Raw genomic sequence first — 27,443 nt, 5'->3', positions numbered from 1 at the left:
ATTAATGTTAACATTGTTAAGTTTGTTAATATTTTAATGAATTTTCCCAACACAGAGACAGTACTATATATTTCTTTATTTTCTTGTAATTTAAACTGTTGTCTTTGTATTTAACTTATTTATTTCAGCCTACTGTTGGTAGCCTATGTGTACCCAAGTACTTAATTGTGCTTGTGATTAAACCCAAGGCCTCATTGTGCTAAGCATGTGCTGTGAACCTGATTTTCACTCTGCCCCCAGCAGCTGACTTTTGAATGATCAACCAGCCACACATATCTGCAATATATACTAACTAATATATAAAACACTCAACTAATAGGACCTTGCAAATTGTGGTCAAAGTGCTTGCATTACCAACTCATGCCTCAGCCATTTGATGAGAGCCATTATCCAATCCTTGTCACCACCCAGGAAGATGTAGTTGTGTCTACCTCCGTTTGTAAATGGGAAACTAAGGCTCATAAAGACCAAGCAGTGCTGGCCAGGATTACCCAGGCAGGGTTTCAGTGCAGACTGTCTTCACAGTTTATGCAGTAGCTATTGAAAAATGCTGCCTATTTAAATGGCTACATGCTCAGAATGCTTAAGGTTCCTCATTATTAATTTTAAATCACAATGACTCTACTGTACTGATGAACTAAGGAAAAGCTAAACAGAAGGTGGAATAGTGTGTAGCCTGCAGATATCTCAGATTACCTATAACATATAATACAATCCATATACCTCTAAATAGTCCACACGATGCAACTTTTAGGGAACATGAAAAAAGTCTACATGTTCTGAACACAAGCAATTATTTTCAATTATGAGTAGCTTGAATTCATAGATGTAGAACACACAGATATAGAAGGATTCTTGTACATATATGATGACACATAAAATAGTCAAATTATTTCTAATGATGCCCTTCAAAAACATTCTACTTTGAAACATTAATGAAATTCTATTTTAATTATTTAAAAATTCAATTTTAAATATTAAAAATATTAAGAAATTCATAAAGAGGCCTTTAAGTTTCTAGAATCATCTAAAACTGTAAACAGCTTGTCACTCAATCGTGCAGGTCATAGAGTTTACAACTACCTCTCAGTGGTCCAAGTTCACCTTGAGAATTAGCACTACAGTTTTTGATGATTTTGAAAACACACCACTTATCTATTCAAACTAAAGACAACAGCACAGAAATTCAGGTTCCTTTGATGTACGGACTGGGCTTGAGATGCTGGGAATAAGGAGATCGAGACCTCAGAAAGTTTTTAGATACCCATGTGGCTGCAGATCAGGAGACTGCTGTCTGGGAGACTGTTGGATCCAAAGTCAGTGTCTTGGAGGATCTGCCCATTTTTGTTTTATGAGGCAAGCAGGTGAATAAACCAGTAAGGGACAGGTAGGATTTGGTTCTGGTAAATGGCTTCTCTTGCAGATTAGTAGGCACTAAACATGATTGTAATTCTAATGAGCATTTTCTTTAGCAAAGAGATATTGCCAAAGGGCTCTGCAATCTCCTGTGTCCTGACCTCTTTCCCAATTCCACTTTGAGCAGCCTTTCTTAAAAATGATTAGGTAGCATGATCCCTCTGACTACAAGAGCTTTTGATCTTCAGGAAGACATTCACCCTCACTGAAGCTTGTTTGTCTGACTTCAGTGTACTGTTTTCAAGGTTTAAATCACATTTAAGGAGAATGGGTTCTCAGATATTATGATTTTTCTTGTTTTCTGTTATTTTCTTACTATCAGGAGTGGCCTCCAGTGCTGTGAGGGCAGGTAGAAGTTGACTCACCAAAGCCCTTGTCAGAACAGAAGCAGCCAATCAGAAGCAAACCGGTGCAGGTGTTGAGCATAAATCAGGATGGTACAGAACCAAACCTTTATGCGCGTTTTCATTCTGGAAGACATGGTTAATTGAACAATCCTTCTATGTTCAATATGTGGGGGGGAATACTGGAGCTCCAAAGATGAGAAGGTTGGAAAACAATGTCTTCTTTTATGCAAAGGGTAAAGGATTTTATAGAGAAAAAATGGCACTCAGCTTTGGAAATCGTAGTGTGTTGTGTGGGCTGTGGAAGAGGGAATTCCTGCTTCATACTTACTAATTGGCATAAATATGTGGATGAAACTAATGTGTTTTTTTAATAAATACAATTGTTTTGAGATGTGACAAAGTAAGATTTGATATGCATGTTTTTCAGACGATTTTACCCTCAAAATATTCAATTCTCATCTGACACAAATGATGTGATTCAGTTTAGAAAATGGACAGCGCATTCATTCAGGCTCTTCTGTGCAGGAGTCTGTGCCAATCTCCCAGTACCTGGTGGCAGTCAAGGTAAAGACCAATTCAACTCTGTTGGCCTTCCGTATGCTTTTTTGCATTCTGGGGCTGGAGATAAGGTGTAGATAAGAAAATGGCAGTGCTGTGGGTGAGGCTATTAAAGCTGTGACAAATGACTCCTGGCTAAGCAGCCCAAGGCTCTCTGTAGATTAGACCCAGAACGATCTGTGAACTCAGAAGAGCTAGAGTTCAGCGACAAGCAGGTAAGGGGCTCATGACTTGAGGTGCTCATGGCGTCACACAGATTATGTCTATAAAAAGATTAGTCAAACATTCAGTGCTTTCTCTTTGGCAGTTCACTAACTTAGCAATAATTGCTACGGGGAGTAGATGCTCCTGGAGAAAATAAATATTTCCAGGGAAGTATAGCTGCTGGATAAAAGAGCCAGAAACATATGGTAAAAAGCTCGGGGTTTTCTGTCCCTGGTCACTGGGACAGAACACTGCTAAGCATTTTAATGCGCTGTCTTGCTTTCAGCTCATTTTACTTTAGTCTGAGAATACATACAAGGACGACAGGTCTATTCTGGTCAGTACAGTGAGCGAAAAATAATACATGATAAAGGTCATACTTTCCTTGATGGTCACTTCGAGGTCTTGGGCAAGGAGAGTGAATACTATAAAGGCCAAGGAGCAGAGGAAAGCCTGTGACCTACTTATGCCTCGGTCCACAGCAGGCCGACCTCTGCAGACATGCATGTGTCTCCCTGCTCCAGCTTGGTTCCTTTGGGTAATTTTCCTTTATGGTTCTTTATACTGAAGAAGTGCTTGCATCATAGTGCAGTGACCCTTGGTGTAGAGCTGACAGACATAATTGAAAATTATGTAACAGAAAATATATCAAAAAACTCCTAATCAGTTCGTCAAATTTGAAGAGTAAAATATAGATCTTCCCAATTAAAAAACTATTTACAAAACCACTCCATTTCAAACAGGAGCAGTTTTATGCCATTTGTACTACTTCAGCCAGTGTGTGTGTGTGTATGTGTGTGTGTCTCTGTGTGTGTGTGTTTGTATGTATGTGTGTTTGTGTGTGTCTGTGTGTGTATGTGTCTGTATGTGTGTGTGTCTATGTGTGTTTTTGTATGTATGTGTGTCTGTGTGTGTGTGTCTGTGTGTGTGTGTCCGTGTGTGTGTGTGTGTGTGTGTGTGTGTGTGTGTGTCTATGTGTGTCTGTGTGTTATCTATAGGTTCAAATGCACCAGGATTTCTGGAAGTAATTTTGTTCACTCTTGGATTATTTTAATATTCATTGCTATTTAAATTTTTAAAGCTTTTTATACCACATACATCATCCAAGATGTCTTTTGATCAGATTATGGTGCCAGTGCTAAAAGATCATGCTGGAAACTAGAAAACTTTGAAACAGAAGTTACATAATGCCACTTTACAAGCCAAAGCCCACTGAAAGAGCCTGGAAGCAACTTTAAATGAGTTCCCAGGGGATACTTTGGGGAAAATACTTAGAAACAGAGAGGTGTTAAAGGACAAATGTGCTGTACATTTGTGTATAAAGACATTCAAATATTGATCCTTCTGCCCTGCTATATTGTAGGCATTTATTATTTTATTTGAAAAATTCCTGTTGTCTAACAAAAGCTTTAAATATTAAATTGTATTAAATTATTCAGATACTTATGCTTCACAATGATTATACATTGTGCTGAAGCACTGAGGGGTGAATTGTCTATTTCTGCCAGATGTTGGAGTTCTTACTGCTGGTGCTTGTGAAATGAGCTATTTGCTGATGATCATGGTAAGCTGAGACCAAGACAGTGGATATTCATCCACGAGGGCTATTATTGCTGATATCTTTTTACTGAGGGAGATATTTGGTCACAGAGACTAACACATACGGAGAGAGATGATACAAAGACAGGAGAATGCTACCTTAATGTCAAGGAATGAGCAAGACTCTCTGAGGGAGCTCTGCAATAAGTTCTTCTTTGATCTGGAAGAAACAAACTGTGAAGATACCTTCAACCTAGACTGTACCTTTCATACATGTCAGACAATAAGTTTCCTTATTTGATACTTTGTATGGCATCCTTGGGGAACTAACACACCAAGTGACTAACCTAAGATGAAGCATCACAGTTAGAGGCTGGTATCACAACTGTGGTAGCAAACAGCTGCCACCATGCCAGTGTGCTTAGTTGCTTGGGTGTATTTTCAAGAGGTTGACTCCCTGGATGGTTGGGGATTTGGAAAAGCCCTTGTAGGAAGATTGAGGACCACTCCAAATGAGATGGTCAGAACAATTCACAGTGGGTGGTGTTTGCAATCAAGCAAAGATAAGTTGGTGTGGATAATCAGTGGAGGCAAAGTCCATCACCTGCACTTTTGCTGTGAGACAGGGTTCTACATATAGAGAAGGGCGGGACTAGAGTTAGAGGGTAAGGCAGAGGTAGATGTTTTGAGAGGATAAGGGAGGGTCAGAAAACGGGGTCACAGCAGAGACATAAAGGGATATGGAGAGAAGCTTAGAGGTTAAAGCAGAGCACAGGACCAGCTCTCTAAAAAAAAAACCAGGATATGACATCAGCGGGCAAGCACTGAGGCTAAGAGATGTTGGAAATTTTCCCTTTCCATGTAGCCTGAGAAAATGGTATAATCCCAGTTAGAGGGAAAAGCTCAGGTAGTTTGGACCAGGCACTTTGGGAGTCACAAGTATGGTAATACATGAAGATGATTTCTTACGTAAGCTTGGATGCACAGCCAAGCGTCAATTAAGTTGCCATGATTAATGGCCTCTATGAAGCTTTTGTCTTCTTTTCCCTGAGCAAAAGTGCCTAATGATGACTCTACAGAGTACAGGAGAGTTAAGACAAATTCTTGAGAAACAAATGCTACCCTTAGTCTTTCAACAGCTACACAGGAACAAAGCTTTGATTATATTTCTCCAACTTTTTCATCCTCACCTCAACTGTTTATATCAACAACCTGAAATGAAACAGAGGTTGTAAGGAACAAACCATTGGATGTCTTTAGGATGGTTCTAGCAACAAGCACAGGGGCTGGAGAGATATCTCGGCACTGAAGAGCCCTGGCTGCTCTTCTGGAGGACCTGAGTTTAATTCCCAGTAGCCATAGAGGCTTACAGCCATCTGTAACTCTAGTTCCAGGGAATTAAAGACCCCTTGTAGCTCTGCAGGAATCAGGCAAGCATGTGGTACACAGATTACATGCAGGCAAAAACCACTCAAACATATAAAGTAACTAAATAAATGAACTTAAAATAATAGACGAATGACAAGCGTTAAACAAGCTGTGAAATCACTTCTATTTATTGAGACTTTGTATGTAATTTGGGAACTAAATATGTTTAATTCCACAGCTATCATGCAAAGAAACCATGGCATGTTCCTTTATTTTTAAATAACTACAAACTAATGTTGCCTAAATTTCAAAGTTTTCAGAATCATAGAAATGGTTAGGAGTAGAATAGAGTACTATTCCAGAATCATATTCTGAAGAATCTGACAAGCAGGACACACTATCAGTCTCAGACTTCTCATTCTAAACCAGGAGACTGGTATCAGAGGACTTTGCTGCTCCCTGCTGTATTCTGAGACAGCAGGGAGGAAACATGGAAGTGAAGGCAGACAACACAAGACAACTTGTTTTTCCCCAAGGAGGCCTCTGGAAAATAGTGGCTATGGACTTGAAAGACCCCCACAGAGGAGAGACCCTTACTCAAGTCTCGGGATAACATGACCCCCAAAAACTCACAAGAGACCATCCTTGCTGCAATCACATGAGGTTTATTGAAGTCCAGCTCTGGGGTCGAAACTTGTATCCCACGAAGGGGTAGAGGAGTTCGACCCTGAGTGGCTGAGAGTAGGGGTGTTTAAGGAAGACAAACCACAACCTGGGGGGGGGGGTATTACATCATTGGAGAATACCAAAAACACCAGTGAAGAATCGTAAAGGAAATAACCTGGTTTCTCAAGATTGTTTATAAGGTGAAAATTACCAGTAAAGAATTGTGAAAGGGACATCCGGTTTCTCAAGATTGTTTATAATGTGTTATTTAACTTTTATGTTTTTATGGTCAGTCAGTTTCTGAAACAGAGTCACCCTGACCTTAGGGCCATAAATTCTTTTATGGTTGGCTAGTTCCTAGAATATAAGGATAGTATTGCAGAACTGGCTAGCCTACATTTTTGGCTCTACTCTACCTGATAGGGGTCTTCTACTTTACCTGTTAGGGGGTCAGGCTTTATCCTGGTCTTTCAGAATGAAGTCAGAAGCAAAGGTGGTTGTGCATGTTTTCAGTAGGAGAGAATGCTCTGAAGTGGATTCCCTTGCTAAGTGTCAGGAAAACCATCATTAGAAGACAGGAAATGGTGGTAACATCCAAAAGAATTACTGATTCGGGCCACTTATTCCTACTGCTAGTTGTTCCTGCAAGTTGAAATTCTGAAGCCAAGATGAAATTTCAGAAATGATCCTTTCACCCTTTATGTTTTCATACTGTGAAGGAACACTTCTTTACTAAATACTTTATGGTACTTGTTTGCTGCCTGGCTTTCTTTCTTGGCCCATCTTCAGGTGCCAAATGCTGGCCAGAGTTCTAAGGTGTGTGTCTAAGGTATGTGTGCATTGCTGAACTTTTTGTTTTTGGTTAGCACCGGAGTGCATGGAAAGGTGTTGAGCATGGCAGTATGTTTTCAACAAGGAAAAACATGTTCTGTGAGGTCAGAATTATATTGAACAATTAGGCTGGTAGTTGAGTGAACTGTAGGACATAGCCAAGATTAAAGCAGGCCTTGGGTGACAGCATGATATCATCGAGGTATCAATTTGGCACAGGTGAGGCCCCAGGGATTAAAACTTTAGGGTTGCAACAGTGATTTTCAGAGGGCCAGAGGAGGCAGGAGGGTAGAGATTCTTGCCAGTGTCCTTTGCATAATGCTCAATTCCTTCTGTGGTCTGACGTGGGCCACTCTATGGCTGCCATTGCTCTGTATGTGCTGGAATAGTCTCCTGTTGTCATAAGTTACACCAGACTTGGTGGCCCAAAGAAAACAGGAACTTACTCCTGTAAGATTCTAGAACCCAAAGGCAAACTTTTTTGTTGTTGTGGCTGCTGCTCAGGAGCATACAATTCCTTGCTTCTTGCAGTCTTGGCCTATGGATGCTCACGGGACTTTTTGATGATTTTATTCCAACCTCCCTCCATGGTCTCAATCTCTCATCCTTTTTCTTCACTGTCTATAATAACCCTGAATGACAAAATTTGTTATTACTTCTACAAAGATCCCTTTTGGAAATAAGATTACATCCATATGTTTTAGGAATTACAAGGTGGATACATTCTTTGGGACCTCTATCCATCCTACTATAATTGTATAGAGAATCAGAAATTATGAGGACTTTCATCCTCGTTGATGTTTTAAAAAAGCAAACATCTTTAAGGCTCTGTGTCACATATACTGCCTGGACTTGAGCTTGTGTTTGGTGTTTGAAAGGCCAGCATGCCAACATTTAAGAAGACCACTGAACTCAGCTACAGTCTGGGGTGATTTTCCTTTCAGCTGATTTCCCAAACTAGTATTCTCTGCTCTTTCTACACATGTCCTCCATCTTGCCAAGGATAAAGTAGACTAAATGGGCATGAAAAATTCAGGCAGGAGCTTGAGAAGTGCCTTGGTTGGTAAAATGCTTATAACTCAAGCACCAGGATTTAATTAAGTTTAGCTCCCCAGCTCCCATTAGAAAAGCTAGATTCAGCAGTGCCTTTAATTCCCAGCACTGCGGGGAGGTTGTCGAGTGAAGAAAGTCAGATCCACGGAACTTGCTGGGGAGCTCTTAAAGGTGAACTTCCGGTTTAGTGAGAGGCCCTGTTTCAACAAATAAGGTAGAGCCAGAGACAAGGAGCTTGTTGCTGAAGACACTACACAACTTGGTTGTGTAATATAAATAAACCAGGCTCGAGCTGAGCTGGAAGCTTCCTGTCTTCGCACTAGCACTCATGATGTGTGATTAAAAGTGCTTTGATGGCTGCTGAGACAACAAAGGCATCGGTAGTCTTAGCCAGCCCCTATGAACTGAGACTAACCTGTCAGGTAAGGTGTGCGCATGCGCGCGCAAAGGAGCAGTACAGTTGCGTAGGTGACTAGATGCTTTCTGATTTGCAAGATTCAGTCCACAGAAGAGAATCCAGTTCCTGTATTAGAAACCTGGTTTTAACAGAACGGTAGGGAAAGTGCCAGGCTCTAGGGTTAACTTATTCATAGTTTAATTGGATTGACACAGTGGTAACCTGTCTGGCAAACATTTGTTTATGTTCCTAAGCTTCTGTAAGTCTTAATCAGAAAGAAGCCTTTCTTTCCAGTGAACGATCACTAATGCACAGGCTCTCGGGTGGGCAAGGTATCGGGCAGGAGGGAAGCGTGAGCGCTCTTCTCCGCATAAGACACTCCAACCTTCTAAGTTCAGTATGCGGGCTCGTTTTCTTGTCAACTTGACACAAGTCAGGGTCATCTGCGAAGGGCAATCTCAACTCAGAAAAGGCTTTCCTCAGATTGGTCTGTGGCGTTTGTGTGGGGGTATTTTCTTTATTAATTATGTCGGAAGCTCGAGCCCAGTGTGTGCTGTGCCACCCCTAAGCAGGTGACTGGCTTGTATTAGAAAAGCAACTGAGTCGGGCATGGTACGTACCTTTAATCCTACCCCTCAGAAGGCAGAGGCGAGTAGATCTCTGTGACTTCAAGGGTAGCCTGGTCTAGATAGTCAGCTGCTGAACAGCCAGGACCAGAGTAATCTTGTTTCAGAAACCCAAACCCAAAACCAAAACAACAACAAATCCCCAAACAAAGAAGCAAACAAAGATAGCGATCTCAGGAAGCAGTGAGCGGTGCTGCCCCCTGGGCTCTGCCTCAGTTCCTGCCTGCAGGATTTTGCTTCCGTTCCTGTCCTGCACAATGACTATGTTGTGGAAACCAAATAATTTTCTTTTCTCCCCAAGTTGCTTTTGGTCACCGTACTTACTGCAGCAATGGAAAGCAAACTAGGACACCTTGTAGAAGGAGAGATGAATGAACAAAAGCTGGAAGCCAGAGCAGGGCTGAGAATGCCTTCTGTTGGGAAGGACACAGAGGGCCAAGTTTCAGTATCTCAGTGGCTGTTGATGCTTGCACTGGGTCCTCGTGACAATGGTGTGTCAATAGTCAGGGTTGGACAGAAAGTTGCTGGGGGCTCTACTCACTGCTGAACTAACCGAGGGAGAGGAAGTCACTGCTGTCAGTAGGAACCTACTGATGACCCACTAGGCCCCTAGCAGATAATTTCATGAAGGTCACACATATGGTTTGGGTTAAATGGGATGAGTGACAAGAACAAACCAAAAGCCATGAATTTGAGAAGGGGCAGTAGAGGCGGCTGATATGGACGGAAAGAAGAAAATGGGGTTTTTGAAGACAGTAGCCACATTGCATTATATGCATGCATCATACCGTTAAAGAACAAATGTACTTTAAAAAAATGAAGAGTGTCTAAGTCAACCTCTATCCTTTGCATATATACACATATTGCAAATTCATGCTTCTCCGAGTGCACACACACACACACACACACACACACACACACACACACACATTAAAGGCAAAGCTGGGTGTAGTGATGTATGACTGTAATCCTAACACTTAGTTCAAGGCCAGCCTGGGCTACAAAGTGAGTTTCAAGTTATTTTCAAACAAATATGACCTTCTTTATCCTGGACTCATGACAGATTCCATCATGTGTCACACAGTGATATCTGGGCTGTATATAGGACAATGCTTCTGTAATTATTTTATTGTCTACTGATATCACAGCCATATTTGTTTTTGTGAATGCACTCTACATTGTTTGTACAATGGCAAAATCATTTGTCGGTACACTTCTCAGAACATATCACTGTCAAGTTACGTGTAGCTACATTAATGACCTATCATGGTATCAAACCAGAGGGAAACATTTTATGTGTCAGACTGACTGATATGTAATATCATATATATTATATGATATGATTATATGATCATATATATGATAATACATTATGTATGTGTATGTGTGTGTGTGTGTGTGTGTGTGTGTGTGTGTGTGTGTGTGTCTGAGAATGTCTTCAGGAGAAATTAGAATTTGAATCAAGGCACCAAAGAATCAGGTGACCTTCTGTAATTTTCTTGCAGTATGCTGCAGATGCTGGAGGAGAGTGCTGTTTCCTTCTCTCTGCCTGCTGTTGTGGTCCTCTGCCCTCAGCGTCCCTGGATCTAAAACCTTAGGCTCACTCTGGTGTCTACCACTTCAGCTCAACATCCTTGAGGTGCTTTTGTGAGTGTTCATCTTACAGATGATAGATGATGGGATATTGGACTTTGTGAATGTGGATCAATGCATCACAATAAACCCCACACAGGAATACCCAACTCTAGTTTTTCTTTGAGAAATCTAGCTTGTGTAGAACCTTGAGTTCTAAGTCTACCTTCAGTCTTCTGGGCAGGCACTGGTGTGGGTTATACAGATGCTGCACGTGGGATAATAGTCCTACTCCATAGTTGAATGAAAACAAATCTTGTTTTACAATTGTGAAAGCTGCAGTGAGAGATAATTGAAATATGGTTCTCTATTCAATGTCTACTTCCTGTCTTAGAATTACCTAGATCCTGAACCTGTAAGTTACGATTTTTTTTACCCCAAATACATCTAACTAATAACCTAGCTTTTAAGAATAATTTTAAACTGTTCTCCAAACTATAGAGACTCATGGGATCTGCCATCCTGCTCATGTGACTTACAACACTATACGGCCATTTTGCCCAGTAGCTTTCAGGCCCATCTGTTAACTCATATAAAATACAATTCATATTAAATGATATTTACAAAACATCAAATTGGACCAAGCTGAACATCATTTGATAGAAGAAAACAAAAAGCATATGCTGGCAATTTTGCTTTTGATTCTTGGTTCTAGAGGAGAGGGGGCACTTCTCCAGACCTTATTATTCAGCAGCCAAACTTGCAATCCTCAAACCTCTAGCTTTTATGAGTAGCTGCCATTTGATGGGCGAGTTGCTGAGGTGCTTCTTCCTTACAATAGACGTTTGAATCTCCCTGCTCAGACGTAGTGTTCAAAGAGAGCAGTTCTACAGCCCCACTCACAACACTGCTTGCATAGTGCCAGATCTTTGCCTTGTTTCCTTGTGTTTTTAATCTTTTAAAGTTTTTATCTAGTATATATATGTATATATGTTTTATGTCCTTTTCATGCACGTATATATACAGGTACTGTAATTGGATCATATTCACATCCCCTCCCCCATCCTCATCTCATTCCAAATAGTTACTTTCCCCATAAATTCTCTTCTGCTTTTGCGTGTTTTGTGTGCATATGACTCAACGAGCTTAATTAGGGAGCCTCACCGGAAGAAAATGTCTTTCTGTCTCATCTACTGTTAATTGTACATTTCCTCAGGGAACTAAGCCTTCGATATCACATGTGAGCCATGACAAGTATGTGTCCTCACGCATGTAGCTTAAAAAAAAAAAGAAATACCTAATTTAGAAATAAAAAAGGACGAGACAGTGAGCACCGTGAGAAATTTAAGGAGCTAAGCTACCAGTCTTACAGTCTTAGTTTAACCCTCTGGACTCACAATGCAGGACAGAAATGCATTGTGACTAGTTGTCCTCTGACTTCCACATGCACTATTTATTTTTAAAAGGAAATGTTTGCCATAAAATATTTACTGGACACATACATAAACATCTTAACACAAACATACTGCCCACCTTAATCTGAGTCAGGTTCAAGGACTTAATTTTCTATAGAAAGTCTCATCCAAAACGGCAAATCCAGATGTTAAGAACAGTTGTTAGATGAGAGATGTAACTAAATGGTAGAGCCTTACCCTACTGTGTGATAGGCCCTAGTAACATACACACAATGACATAACAGTTTTTAAACTTTGATAAACAATGCTAATGTTAAGGTAAATGTATGTTTTAAAAGTCCACAGTAGAGTATAGAAGGCCACTAAGCACTCATGTTACATGGTTATGTGCTATGTTGTTATGTTAAGGAGGGTGAGGTAGAAATGCCACATTGCAGGCCAGCCTGGGCTACAGGGAAAGATTCTGTCTCAAACATTATTCAATGTATTATCAATTTATCTGGTCCCAGTCTGGGAGTCTCAGAGGCTGGAGAGATGTCTCAGCAGGTAAGTACACTTCCTGTTACTTCAGAGAACCAGGGTTCAATTTCCAACACACCTACATGCTTATAATTCCAGTTCCAGGAGATCTGACAGCCTCTGAAGGTCCAACAAGAGTGTGGTGCACATCTTTAATCTCAAAATCTAGGAGGCAAAGGCAGGTGGATCTCTGTTCAAGACTAGCTTGGTCTACATAACATGTTTCAAAGTGAGGATTACACAGTGAGACCCTATCTAAAAACAACAGCAAAAAACTACTGGTTGTTTATTGTGCAATGTGTTCTATTTATTAACTGTTACTTATCACACACACACACACACACACACACACACACACACACACACACACACACACTTCTTGTTGTTGTGTTGTTCCTGACAGGGTTTCTTTCATTTCATCAAGTTCAGCTGATGCTCAGTGCTTGGCCACATTTAAGATTTACATACACCATTTTTAATCTTCTTAACTTGGGGGATCGGCTGGAGGTAGATACCATTTCTACGTAAAAGATTAGGAAGTACGTGTAAAAGCTGTATAATTCACAGACCCAGGATGGATGTATGTCAGAAGATTCCATGTTGGAAGCACCATTCTGACCTTAAGACTCAGCATGTGGCTCCAATGCTGGCCAAAATGTAAACAAAGACCCTACCCATGAAGACCTAGTCCAGAGTCCCCCCCCCCCCAAAAAAAAAAAGTACTATTCTCACTTTCTGGCTTCTGGCTTCTGTATTTCTGCTTCTTGCTGATCAAACAGTGACAACTAGGATGTGGGTTTTGTGCAGAAGTAAAACAGAGCTGAAAGTTTCAGGTAAGCATTTGGCAAGTGCCCCATACAGCCACTGGCTGGCAACAAAGTCTTTTCCCTTTTAAGAATATTTGTGTGGTGGTCTCTGGAGGGCTTACCTCACAACAGAAATTGGATACACTCTCAAAGCTAACTCTCCAGCATGATTTCTGTGGTATCCTCTGGTGTGCCTCTCCTCTGAGTATCTTATTGTTTTGTTCCTCTGTCTTTCGTCAGGGGGATATTATCACTGAGGCATTCTTTTCCTTCTCTCTGCTGACTCTGACTATTGAATATCCACAGTCCTAATATGCCATTTTGGTGTAGATTTCAATCAATTGAAATATAATCCAGAACACTATTAGCTGAGAGAAAGACCATCAAATATTAATCCTTCAGAGATAGTGCACTTTGCAGAAGTCTCTGGAACGGCAAAGACATTTTATAGCCATACAATTCTCTCTCATAATGGAAACCAAAGTAGGGTGATAGGAAAGATATTTTTGAAGTAGGGGAGAGGCCAATTCACAACTTCGGAAAAAGCAGACTCCAAGTGGAGTACATATGGTCTGCAGGCAACTTGGGGTCAATCTGTATAGCGTGCAGGTGATGTGAGGTGCATCAAATACATTGAATGCATTTCAAATGATTTCCTTCATCTCCTGAGTTTATTTTGTTTGAATTCATTGCTATAACTAAGAGGGTAAATTGCTGTAGTGACCAGGTAAGAGGCAAGAACTGAGTAGGAGAAAAATCACACCTGGCCATGTAAGTGTTTGGCAGTTTCCTGGGAACACAGTGAGTCAGGCCAAAACTAAAGAAATGAGCCAACCTCATTGTACAGTTGCTGAGTTAGTAAAAACTGCCAGGTCGATTCAAATCCAAAGTGCTTTAGCTTTAGACAAACAGACTCTATGCTCTTACCCGTGAGGGCAAACAGAAAGTAGCTGAATATTTTTGTTACAGTGGGAATTTCCAAATCTGTATGCCCCAGGAGCCAGATTGGTCTTTCCTGCCCTTATACCTCAGTTCACAAATTGACCATTTCCCCTGAAATTGAAATTGGAAAAGTTTCCCTGAGCAGAAAGCAGTTTTGTTCTTCTCTTATTTTTTTTCTAAGTGCAGGTTAGCTTGGTGATGTCCCGTTCAGCAGAGATGCTCCTGACTGACCTGTTTCTCTCAGTAATGTCACCTCACAGATAAATCAGAGTCTCGGAATCAGGGGATAAACAATGTCTTGGAACCTGGTGTTTTCTTATCTTGCCACATGGAGTTTTTGGCAAGTCCTTCAAACTTTAAGTGCTTGCAATTTTCCCTAATATGATTTACCTTGTCATGTCCTCCAGGAGCGGCGAATGAAGGTTAATGAAAAGGTGTTGCTGCTTTGATGTCCTGGAGAGGATTTCTATATACATATATCAAACAATGGTGAGGTATGATACCATGTAAAAATGGAAGAATCTGTCATTAATGCAGCAATGTATACACATTGATATGCTGTTCCTAGGTCAATCTCATTATAGGTCTGGCCTCAGAAAGCATTCCTTTTTTTTTCTTTTTAAAAACTCTTTTTTTTAATTGAACAACTATATTTAAAAAAAGAAATGTGCAGATTTTAAAAGCATTTTTACATAACAGTTTATGAATACAATTTTTGTCAGTACTTGATTTTTTAAAGCTTTGATAGTATGCCTTAAAACCTTACTAGTTACAATGGGCATAAAGCACCTGTAAACAAGATGTAACCTGGAAATAATCAAAGTTTTCATGGTGTGTAAAGATTAAGTATAATGCTTTTTCATTTTCTTTTGGCCTTTGTTTCTCTTGAACTTCATATAGTCTCTAAGTTGTTTCTGGGGTGTTCAGAGGTTTCTGAAGACAGTATCCAATTATCAGTGACTACATACTATGTCTGTTCTTTTGTGACTTGGTTACCTCACTCAGGATGATATTCTCTAGACGCATTCATTTTCTTAAAAATTTCATGAAGTCATTCTTTCTGATAGCTGAGTAGTACTCCATTGTGTAAATATACCACAATTTTTGTATCCATTCATCTACTGAAGGACATCCGGGTTATTTCAAGGTTCTGGCTATTATAAATAGGGCTGCTATGAACATTGTGGTGCATGTGTCTTTGTTGTATCTTGGAGCTTCTAAGGGGTATATGCCCAGAAATGGAATAACTGGGACTTCAGGTAGTACTATGTCCAATTTGCTGAGGAATTGTCAGACTGATTTCCAGAGTGGTTGTACCAGTTTACAACCCCACCTACAGGGGAGAAGTGTTCCTCTTTCTCCAATCCTCGCCAGCATCTGCTGTCATCTGAATTTTTTATCTTAGCCATTCTGACTGGTGTGAGGTGGAATCTCAGGGTTGTTTTGATTTGCATTTCCCTGATGTAAGGATGTCGAGCACTTCCTTAGATACTTCTCAACCATTCGATATTTCTCAATTGAGAACTTTTTGTTTAGCTCTGTACCCCATTTTTAAAGAGGGTTGTTTGATTCTCTGGTGTCTAACTTCTTGAGTTCTTTGTATCACTTGGATATTAGGCCTCTATCTTCTGTAGGGTTGGTAAAGATCTTTTCCCAATTTGTTGGCTGCTGTTTTGTTTTCTTGACAGTGTCCTTAGTCTTACAGAATCTTTGCAATCTCATTCCCATTTGTCGATGTTTGACCTTAGAGCACGAGCCATTGGTGTTCTGTTCAGAAAATTTTCTCCTGTGCCCATGTGTTCTATGGTTTTACCTACTTTCTCTTCTAATAGTTTCAGTGTACCTGGTTTAATGTGGAGATCTTTGATAAACTTGCACTTGAACTTTGTAAAAGGAGGTAAGAAAGGGTCTATTTTCCTTCTTCTGCATGCTGAGTGCCAGTTGAAGAGGCTGTCCTTTTTCAAATGAATGTTTACAGCTCCTTTGTCAAAAGTCAAGTGACCATATTTGTGAGGGCTCATTCCTGGATCTTCTATTCTTTTCCATTGGTCCATGTGCCTATCTCTGTACCAGTACCATGCAGTTTTTAACACAATTGCCTTACAGTATAGCTTGAGGTTAGGGATGGTGATTCCTGCAGATGTTTTCTTGTTATTCAGGATGGATTTCACTATTCTAAGTCTTTTGATGGGGATTGCATTGAATCTGTAGATTCCTTTTGGTTAGATGGCCATTTTTACAATGTTGATCCTCCCAATCTATGAGCATGGGAGATCTTTCCATTTTCTGAGATCTTCCTAGATTACCTTCTTTACAGATTTGAAGTTCTTATTATACAGGCCCTTCACTTGATTAGTTCGAGTCACACCAAGTTATTTCATATTGTTTGTGACTATTGTGAAGGGTATCTTTCCCCTACTTTTTTCTCCATATGTTTGTTTTGAGTAGAGGAAGGCTACTGAGTTGTTTGAGTTAATTTTATATCCAACCACTTTGCTGAACTTGTTTATCAGCTGTAGAAATTTTCTGGTGGAATTTTTGTGGTCACTTACATACACTATCATGTCATCTGCAAACAGTGATGTTTTTACTTCTTTCTTTCTAATTTGTTTCTCTTTAATTTCCTTTTGCTGTCTAATTGCTCCAGCCGGGACTTCCAGTACTATGCTGAATAGGTAGGGGGAGAGTGGGCAGCCTTTTCTAGTTTCTGATTTTAGTGGGATTGCTTCAAGTTTCTCACCATTAAGTTTGATGTTGGCTATTGGTTTGCTGTATATTGCTTTAATTATGTTTAGGTATAAGCCTTAGATTCCTGTTCTTTCCAAGACTCTTAACATGAAGGGGTATTGAATTTTTTCAAATACTTTCTCAGCATCTAGTGAGATGACCATGTTTTTTTTCTTTGAGTTTGTTTATATGATGGATTATGTTGATGGATTTCTGTATATTAAACCATCTACTTGATCATGGTAATGATCGTTTTGATATGTTCTTGGATTCAGTTTGCAAGGATTTTGGTGAATATTTTTGCATCAATGTTCATAAGTGAGATTGTTCTGAAGTTCTCTTTCCTTGTAGGGTCTTTGTGTGGTTTAGGAACGAGGGTTATTGTGGCTTCAAAAAACTAGTTAGGTATTTTTTCATCTGATTCTATTTTGTGGAATAGTTTGGAGAGTAAAACTATTTTTATCTAGAGCTTTCAATTGTGCTGTCTTTTGGTAGTGTATGCTCTCTCCAGTTTCTTTTTGGAAACACCCAGAGCTATAAGTTTTCCTCTCAGTGCTGCTTTCATTGCATACCATAGGTTTGGGTATGTTTGTTTTCATTTTCATCAAATTCTAGAAAATCCTTTATTTCTTTATTTCTTCTTTGACCTCGGTATCTTTTAATAGAACATTGTTTAGTTTCCATGTGTATATGGGCTTTTTGTTGTCTTTGTTGTTATTAAAGACCAGCTTTAGACCATGGTTATGTGATAGGATGCATGGGACTATTTCAATCTTCTTATATCTATTGCAGCTTGTTCTGTGACTGATTATATGGTCAATTTTGACGAAGGTTTGGTGAGGTGATGAGAAGAAGGTGTATTTTGTTTTAGGATGATATGTTCTGTAGATGTCTATTAATTCCAATTGGTTCATAATCTCTTCTAGTTTCACTGAGTCCTTGTTCAGTTTCTGTTTCCATGATCTGTCCATTAATGAGAGTGGGGTGTTGAGGTCTCCCATATTATTGTGTAGGGTGCAATTTATTTTTTGAGCATTAGTATGGTTTCTTTTATGAATATGGTGCTCTTGTGTTTGGAGCATATATGTTAAGGATTGAGAGTTCCTCCTGACAAATTTTCCCCGTAATGAGTAAAAAGTGTCCTTCCTTATGTTTTTTGATAACTTTTGGTTGAAAATCTACTTTATTTGATATTAGAATGGCCTTCTCTAGCTTGCTTCTGGGGCAGTTTGCTTGGAATGTTTTTTCCCAACCTATCACTCTGAGATAGTGTCTGTCTCTGTCTCTGAGATGTGTTTCCTGTATGCAGCAAAATGCTGAATTCTTTTTATGTATCCAGTCTGATACCTATGTCTTTTTATTGGGGAATTGAGTCCATTTATGTTAACAGATATTAAGGAATAGTGGTTGCTGTTTCTTGATTTTTTTTCTTGCTTTTAGATGTAGAATTGTGCCTGTGTTTTTTTCTTCTTTTGGTTTTCTCGCTTAGGTATTGTCTTGTTTTTACTAGGGTGTAGTTTCCCTCCTTGTACTGGGTTTTCCACCTATAATTTGTTGTAGTGCTGGGTTTGTGGTCAGATATTGTGTAAATATAGTTCTGTCTTGGAATATTTTGATTTGTCCACCTGTGGTAATTGAGAGTTTTGCTGGGTATAGCAGCTTTGGCTGGCACCTGTGCTCTCTTAGGGTCTGCATGATGTCTGTCCATGGTCTTCTAGCTTTCATATTCTCTGTGAAGAAGTTAGCTGTGATTCTGATTGGTCTGCCTTTATGTGTTACATCAATTTCAGTGTCCCCCTATGTTACAGAGGGCATCTCTTTCTCAAAAAAAAAAAAAAAAAAAAAAAAAAAAACTAACAAAAACACTTAAATAAAGCTAATTAATATACTTTTTTGGAAATTAAGCCATGCTGAGTAAATATTTTTCCCATTCTTTATTCTCCTCAGTTCTCTTCCACTGGCTCATTCTCATTCAGTAAAGAAGCTTATTTATAAAGTGAAATGAAAGAGGGCAATGTCATAAGCTTTCTGGGATGCTTTTGCTGTGATGTGACTACTGCTAAGTGTGTTTCTGTCGATAGACCCTCAGCTAGATAGTTCCAATATTTGACACAGTGTGTTGAAAAACTTTGGAACCATAGAGCACAATATCACCAAATATCCTTTGTTCCCACAGGAAGTCCTTTCAGAGCCTTTAATGATTGCATTGGACAGTGTGGGTACAACCAAGGACAGGAAGTTTCTGTCCTGCAGCTCAGGAAGAGGAGCTGCCCCTTCCCCTCTCTGACATTTTGATGGTGTAATACATGCTGTTTTCCCCACCTCTCTAAGGCCTGGCACAAATTCTGGCACACAGACATCACATCACTGAGTAGTGTGATAAAGTAATTACATTTGAGGTTGTTGGTTAACCTGACTTAGTGGTAATCGAAAATCGCTTGAGTCTGTTGAGGCAAAATAAGATTTCCTTCCTGGAGGAATTAATGTAATTCATAGAGTAAAAACTAACACCAGGACAACAAAATCAGTCACTAACACAGCGTGACAGCAGAACTTGGGGAGGTGTCACTATGACCTTTTTGAGAACTCTGGATGCTCCTCAGCCCTCTTGATGGCACTGATCCCTGCTTCTCTTGATTGTGTTGCATTCATCTTCTCTTTCATGGGAGAGCTGGAGACATGAACTGGGCACCGAGGTAGCTGGTGCCACTGGTTCTATGATTTTTTAACTCTTTCCTCTAGAGAAGAAAAGCCTGCACTGTTTAAGCTTCTGCCATACAACTTCAAAAGAAGAAATCTTATTAGGCCAGAATGAAAAGCTGCCAAGGCAGACTCAGCCACGGAAGCTCACTACATGGTAGTGCCTGTAAGAACTTGGGAAGGGAGGAATAAACTCCTTCATTTCTGCAGTGGTACTGTCCCGCGCAACTGTCTCGCCAGCAAGAACGACGCGGCACACGAAATAGGATTCTTCTGCGGTATAGCTTTAATGCTCTTGAGAGGCAGAGCATAAGCTTGCAACACGTGAAGACGAAGACATCGAACTATCTAGCCCATCCCCTTATAAAGGGATCAGTCCTCACCTTGGACGTGGAGCCCCCTGATTGGGTGAAACTCATCAGGCCCTATGACGCCACGGGAGAGGCAGAGCTCAAGGAGTGAAAAGTTACCCAGCACGTGCGCACATGACTTGCTTACTGCTAACTCCAGCCGGATGTCAGCGCCATCTTGTAATGGAGAATGTGCAGGCAGCGCCCCACATGGTACCACTATGCCTTTGTTCCTGAAGACCTGTTCAGTCTATCAGCTTAGTTGGATAAATAGACTCCTGGAGAAATCCAGGGAGATGTAAATGTCCTGTAGCTAGATTAAATTACAGCGAGGAGAACACTTGACTTTGCTGAATCATAGACTAAAAAGGCTACCATTTAGAAATACTTACCTGCTTTTATCATTCTACCCAAGTAATGATGAAATTTATTCCAGAATGTCCCAAACCTAGTAAGTGGTCCAAATGAAATAACCAGAGAATGGAGGCAGCTGTGTCACTTTGGGACGGGTCTTCCTGGCTGCTTGGATAACTTTGGTGGCTCTAGGATCAGATGGCCCTGTGTCTGAAGAGCACGTCTTTATCCAGGAGTGCACGTGCAGCTGTTTCTTGAGTACCTCTTGAAGCTTCATGTAATGGGTATGGAAAACTTAAACTTGTAAAAGAATCTTATTTTTCTTATTTTCCCAATTTTTTCACTGTTTCTCAAATGGAAGGCTCTGTGACAATCTTGCTGACAATGACCTTTGCGTGGTTTTAGCCCACTATTAATATTTTATTGCCTTTTTCTGGTAATGCAGATTTTCAAAAGCTTGGTGAGCATGCATGCGCACGCGCGCGTGCGCGCGCACACACACACACACACACACACCGGGGAGGGGGTACTGGTCCTTTCCAATGTAGAAAAGTGAAATTATCATTGCTTCAAGAAGAAGCACCTTGTGACAGCTGAGTTGAGGGAGAAGTGTCAAAGACAGGGGTCAAATGGCAAAAATGATTCATCTGATATGAGGACTAGGGATAATGCAGAGAAAGCAAAGGAAAAAAGAGCTGAGAAGCTTCTGGATTCTCGCAGGGAAGGGAAAAAAAGCAGGGTATTTCAGGGGTTTGGGATCTGGGTTCAAGACTGAGTAGAGCTGTCAGCTGGAGGGCTGAGGAGAAGTGCAAACGAAACTGGGCAGATAACAGGGCCGGAAAGCAGGCAGGAGGCTGACTTCTTTCCTTCTTCTCAACTGTCCTTTTTAGGCCAGTCATCCAGGAAAATGCAACACAGTAGAATTTTTCGAACTTGTTTTCAGTAGCACCTCATTCCTGTGGCAGGCTTGGCAGACCGTTTCCATACAAATTGCCCCTGTGTGCCTGTCACATTTTAAATAGGACTCTTAGGTGCAGTTGCAGCTCGGAGTAGCAAGAGTTTAAAAAATCGCTTTAAAACAAGCACTTCAACTGTACTTCTGCCCTCTGCCAGCATAATTGCTCTCAAGGGGCAAATGAATTTTCACTTAACCAAATGAATTAATAGATATGTAGCAGCTGTGGGGACAGCCTTCCCTAACATATGCACAGATCCATGATTTAGAGGCAGAGAGCAGAATGCAGAGGCAACCGGAGGGCTTGGCATGAGGAATGGAGTTGAATTCAGAGTGCATGTGGAGTGGGGAGGAAAGCAGTCCAGCAGAAGAAGCCAACTGCTCTGAACAGGGTGTCAGAGGCTGGGAGTGGAGAAGAAATGACCAGGGAAAAAGTGAGCAAGGGGCCAGAATCTTCTCCTGTGGGTGCCTGTGGAGACTTCCAAAAGCCTTGCTGTTCTTTCTCTCTGGTTGAGGGAGACCCATAAGAGGGAGACTCATTTAAAAGCCAAGTTTCTGTAAGGCTAAAGACACTATCATGAAAACAAAACTGCAGCCAACAGAGTAGGAAAAGATATTTACCAACCCCACATCAGATAGAGGCCTAATATCCAAGGTATACAAAGAACTCAAGAAGCTAGACACCAGAGAATCAAATAACCCTATTAAAAAATAGGGTACAGAGCTAAACAAAACGTTCTCAGTTGAGGAACACCGAATGGCGGAGAAACATCTGAGGAAGTGCTCAACATCCTTAGCCATCAGGGAAATGCAAATCAAAACAACCCTGAGATTCCACCTCACACCAGTCAGATTGGCCAAGATCCAAAACTCAGATGACAGCAGATGCTGGCGAGGCTGCGGAGAAAGAGGAACACTTCTCCACTGTTGGTGGGGTTGCAAACTAATACAACTACTCTGGAAATCAGTCTGGCGATACCTCAGAAAATTGGATATAGTACTACCTGAAGACCCAGCTATTCCACTTCTGGGCATATACCCCAGAGACACTTTAATACACAACAAAGATATATGCACCACAATGTTCATAGCGGCTCTATTTATAATAGCCAGAAGCTGGAAAGAACCCAGATGTCCTTCAGAAGATGAATGGATACAAAAATTGTGGTACATTTACACAATGGAGTACTACTCAACTATCAGAAACAATGGCCTAACGAAATTCTCAAGAAAATGGATGCATCTAGAGAATATCATCCTGAGTGAGATAACCCAGTCACAAAAGAATAGACAGAATATGCAGTCACTGATAATGGGATACTAACCCCAGAAAGCTCTGAACACCCAGAAACAACCCACAGACTGTGTGAAGATCAAGAAAAAAAGAAAAAAAAAGAATATATTTTAATTAAAATAGAACTGTATTACATCCCCTTTTCCTTCCTACAGTCCCTCTCAGTTTCTCTCCTATCTCCTCAAATTAATTACCTCTTTTCCTATATTATTGTTACATATATACATATGTGTATGTATATGTACCCACAAATAATTACAACCTTATAAAAATTTATTTGTATGCTTTTATGCAAAAATGCTTAAAAATCTGTACATTTATCTTTGTTTTTAAAATAAAGTTTATAAAAAAAAAACAAACTGTAAGGAAAATACAAACATTTAATATAAAAAAATAAAAAAATAAAAGCCACAAGGGCAATCTGAGTTGCAGTAAATTCAGATTTCATAACTCACCAGTGGTAGGGGAAAGATAAAGAGAACAGGGGTATGGACTATGGAGGTGCGGTAGGGTGTGTGTGGGGGGAGAAGTGGGATTCCTCTGGCCAACCCATGTTGGGAATTCTTTTCCCTTGAGGGACCAGCCACATAACGGTATAGTATAGAACAGAGTTTATTTAGGGCATGGGGAGGGGAGTTATTAGGGTAGTGGGGGCAGAGAGAGAGAAAAGGAGAAGAGGAGTAAAGGCTGGTCATGAGCATGTGGAGTGGGGGAAGGGAATGAGGAGAGAGAGCAAGAGGGAAGTAAGAGACAGAGAGAGACACACAGAAAGACAGAGAGAGAGGGGGAGAGAGAGGGGGGAGGGGAGGGGAGGGGAGGGGAGAAGAGAAGAGAATGAGGAGGAGGCAAGCAGCCCCTATCATAGTGCCAGGTGACTGTAGGATGGAGAATACTTGGCTTGTTGACAGGTAACTGTGGGGTGGGGTTTACAGAACCCCAACAACCAGTGTTCTATATCTCTAGATTTAACCACTGTTGGAATAAAAAATATTTGGGACAAACTGTGTTGATAATGGAATATTTACAATGCAAGCTTTCTTTTGGTATTATAGCCTAAACAGTCTCGAATAGCAACTACTTATGTAACATTTATGTTGTGTGTAGTGTTTCTGAAACTAAGGGAGAGACTATTTAAAAGGCATAGGAGGGCGTGTGCAGGTTACATGCAAATATTGCACCATTTTATCTGCAAACCTTGAACATCATGGAAGCTTGGTATCCATAGTGGCTGGGACAAAGGGACAACTGCATCCAGTTTTCACTTGTGCTTTAGAGGTGCCCAAGTGAAAGCTACTCCATAGTCTTTGCCGAGGAAGCAAAGTCAACTGCTTACAGTGAGTGCTTATGTGAATGGGGGAAGAAGCCGTTCTAGCCCATGTTTGAGTTAGTGTGGGGTGGAGTGACAGGAGGATGATGGGAAAACAAGACAAGAACGAAGCTGCCGGCAAGGTGGCTCCGTGGACTGCTAAGGATTGCAACCAGGAGAAGTACCAACAGGGAGGAAACCTGGGTGAGCGGGGGTGGGGGGGTGGGGGGGTGGGGTGGGGCTGGTGTCCACTCTTTTTTGCTGCTTTGTTCTACAGGCCTCAAGCGCCAAGTTTGAAAAATACCATTTAGAATTTTAATTGACGAAAATAACCTCACCTATTTATTTACGTATGCAATTACTTTATACGTGAAAACCTTAGGCATCCTGACGTACTCAGAGACGAGAACCACCTTCCCGCTGTGTAGTCAAGAATTATTAATATCACACGATGTTTGTGTGGCTTCGATTTCCCGGTTTCAGAATAGGTTTTAAGAGTTTTATTACTTGCTGTATTATTCACTGTCCTATGGAAATGTTTGCATACAAGTTGCAGAATACTGTGCCACTTGAGAAATGGAGACATAGACATCTATTCCTAAATGCCAGCCACAATCACTTAAACACTAAAAGGTCAGGGACCAAGGTTGAGGCACTGAGGTATCTCAAGTGATGTCATAGTTCCAGGGAGGAGAGGGAAAGACCTCCTAGCTCTCCAGATACAGAGTGTAAGTGAGGTATACTCTTCCCATCAGTCTCCCAGAGGTAGTCACCCTGAAACCTATGTCCTCAAGCCTGCGTTCTTTCTCCCTTTCCCTCTCGCCAGGGATTTTCCCCACTTTCCGGTTATTTCTCCCTTTGTCTGCTTCTTCCTTGGTTACTGAGAGAAGCCACTCCTCATTGCTCTCCGCGCTGGGTCTCTCCTAAGGGGAGATAAAAGGAAGTGAGGGTATAGCTGTGTGGCATCCCAGAGGAGGCTGGGTTTAGGCCGGATGGAGGCGGTTTCCTGCCGGCTTCACGTATTTCTGCCAGTTTGCTCTGCCCGGTGGTGCACGCTCTTCCGGACATCAATTCGTTTCTCTGAAAACATCCGGTCCCATATACCGCGTTTGCCTCTCTGCTTTCTGTATCTCTCTGTCTTTCTAGTCTCCTTCCTTCGCTCATTTTCATCCATCATGTTCAAGTGATGCGGAACTGTAAGAAGCCTTCTGAGGCAGGGATTGAACACAGCACTCAGCAGTATCTCCACCTTTGTTAGGGCAGATTTTGTTCAGAGAAGCACTTTGAGGCATTTTCAAGGAAGGCAGCGTATGACTCTGAATTGTAATTCTGGCCATCGGAAAAAGAAAAAGGACATAAACCTCTCAATAATTTGTGGTTTTTCTAAATGAGTAGTATTTACAGGATAAATAAGATACTTTATATACCAAAGTATTTTTCATTTCCATAGAAAGTTTCTTTGGGAGGATGGAATTCCTCTCTCTGTACCAATGGAGGCACCAGGGAGAGACAGTCTTCTCTGTGTGTACAGAATCCTGCTCCACACGTTTCTTACCTTGAGGTCCGTGTGAAGATGAACAGACACTCCATGTAATATTACAGCCTCTGTAATCTGCCCATCAAATCTATTGCTTATCTCAGAAACAAAATCGGAGTAGGGCACGGACCCTGCAGATGGCCGCCGGGGGATACAGTGAGGGCCTGGGCATTTCCTGCTGTGTGTCATTCCTTGTATTGTGAGGGCATAGACACCAGAGTTACAGAGACGACTTAGAAGACCTGGTTGGCTTTACAGCATCCGAGTGCAGCCTTGGGTCATCCAGATGGGACGCTTTAGAAGAAAAGGTTTTCAGGAGAGATTGCAAGAGGGAACACTTGATATTAGAAATGATTTTTTTTTTTTAAATAACTGTGCTACGGATTGAACCTATAGCTTCATTCGTGCCAAGCAAAGAACTACCGTTGAGCTTCATACCCAGAGAGGAAGAACTTTCTCAAGACAAGTTACTGAGGTCTGCTTCAGGTAATGTCAAAGCTACTTTATCTTTAAATTGCCAGTGATCGATCTCTATAGGTAGCTGATTATGTTCCCAGCTAGATTTATAAGGGGGCCGCCAACAGCATAAGATAAGGCAGACACAGAGACAAATGAAGGTGTGCAGATGAAGTAAGAAAAAAAATGGGAGCTCCTCCTACAGGGGGAGGGGTAATACACGGAGAGCTTTGAAAAAGGGTATAGATTTGGCTGTTCAAAAGAAAGAAAGAGAAGTGTAAAGGGAGACTGCCTACATAAAACGAAGCAGGCCAGACTGTTCTAGAAGGTAGAAAGACATGTTAGATAAGGGACTGGAACTCTTTGCAAGGAGAGTAGACTGGTCTTTCTGGGAAGTCTGGGTGGGAGCCATTAAAGTTTCCTCTGTAATACAGTTTACATGCCGAATGACCCCATAGGTCATGGCCTCCAGGATATAGGCATTTGGGAGATGTTATAGAGCATTAGGAGGTGGGAATCTTCTGGGAGTTTCTTAGGTCTCTCAAAGAGGACTGTGGGATCCTGAATTATCACTTTCTTTTTGCTTCTTGGCTGTTTAGGTAAATATTTCAATCTGTTACATGGATACCATCATGATGTTCTGCTTTGCTAGAAGTCTAAAGCAATGAGACCAGCTGACCATGAACTAGAACCTGAAATTTTAAGCCTGAGTAGACTTGTTTTGTGTGTGCATGTGTGAGATGATCAGCCCAGTCATTTCATCACAGCAAGGGAGAGCTGACAGATAACAGTCTTCTTTCGGAAATCAGTAGTCTTGAAAGTGGGACGGCACTGGAAAATGAAGATTTTACAGCAGAGATGGGCTATAGGAGAAAATGCAAAGCCTAGTTGTATGTGGTGACACATACCTGTAACTATACACTGGAGAAGAGGAAGAGGATTGAAAGTGTGAGACTAGGCTTCTATGCTACCCTTAAGTTTACCTGTCCCCCCTTTACCTTCCTCCCCATTTGATCCTCCCATTCCAGTCTCCCCAATACACTCTTAACTATCTCTTCTATTTCCTTTGGAACATATATCTGTCTCCTCCAGTCCATTACTTTATTTAGAAGAAGCTTTCTAAAATATATACATATATGAAAGCAATCTAAATGAAATCACCAAATAATGGGAGAAATAGAGGCCCAACTAGACATCTCTTATTACTAAACTAAGGTTATAGTACTGGGAATAGATTTGTTGACCTTTGGCTAAAGAAGTCCCATTGAAACCACCAAACAAATGAGGCTGACTATGGGCTGCCCAAAGTATAGATTGCTCTCCATAAACTGATAGTAAGGCCCTTTTGATGAAGACAACATTTATATAACTCATTTAACATGAAGAAGTTGTGCTGATACTCATATAGAACCTTCACTCCCATGTTCTAGTGCCATTGGAACAAGAAGGTATCTGTATGTTGCTAAAGGAGAAATGTAAACACCAACAGAACCACAAACCCTTTA

The sequence above is a fragment of the Micromys minutus genome (assembly GCF_963924665.1).
Source record: "Micromys minutus genome assembly, chromosome: 6".
Classification (NCBI taxonomy): Eukaryota; Metazoa; Chordata; class Mammalia; order Rodentia; family Muridae; genus Micromys; species Micromys minutus.
The sequence above is the reverse complement of the archived record's forward strand: the minus strand, read 5'-3'. Positions refer to the sequence as shown.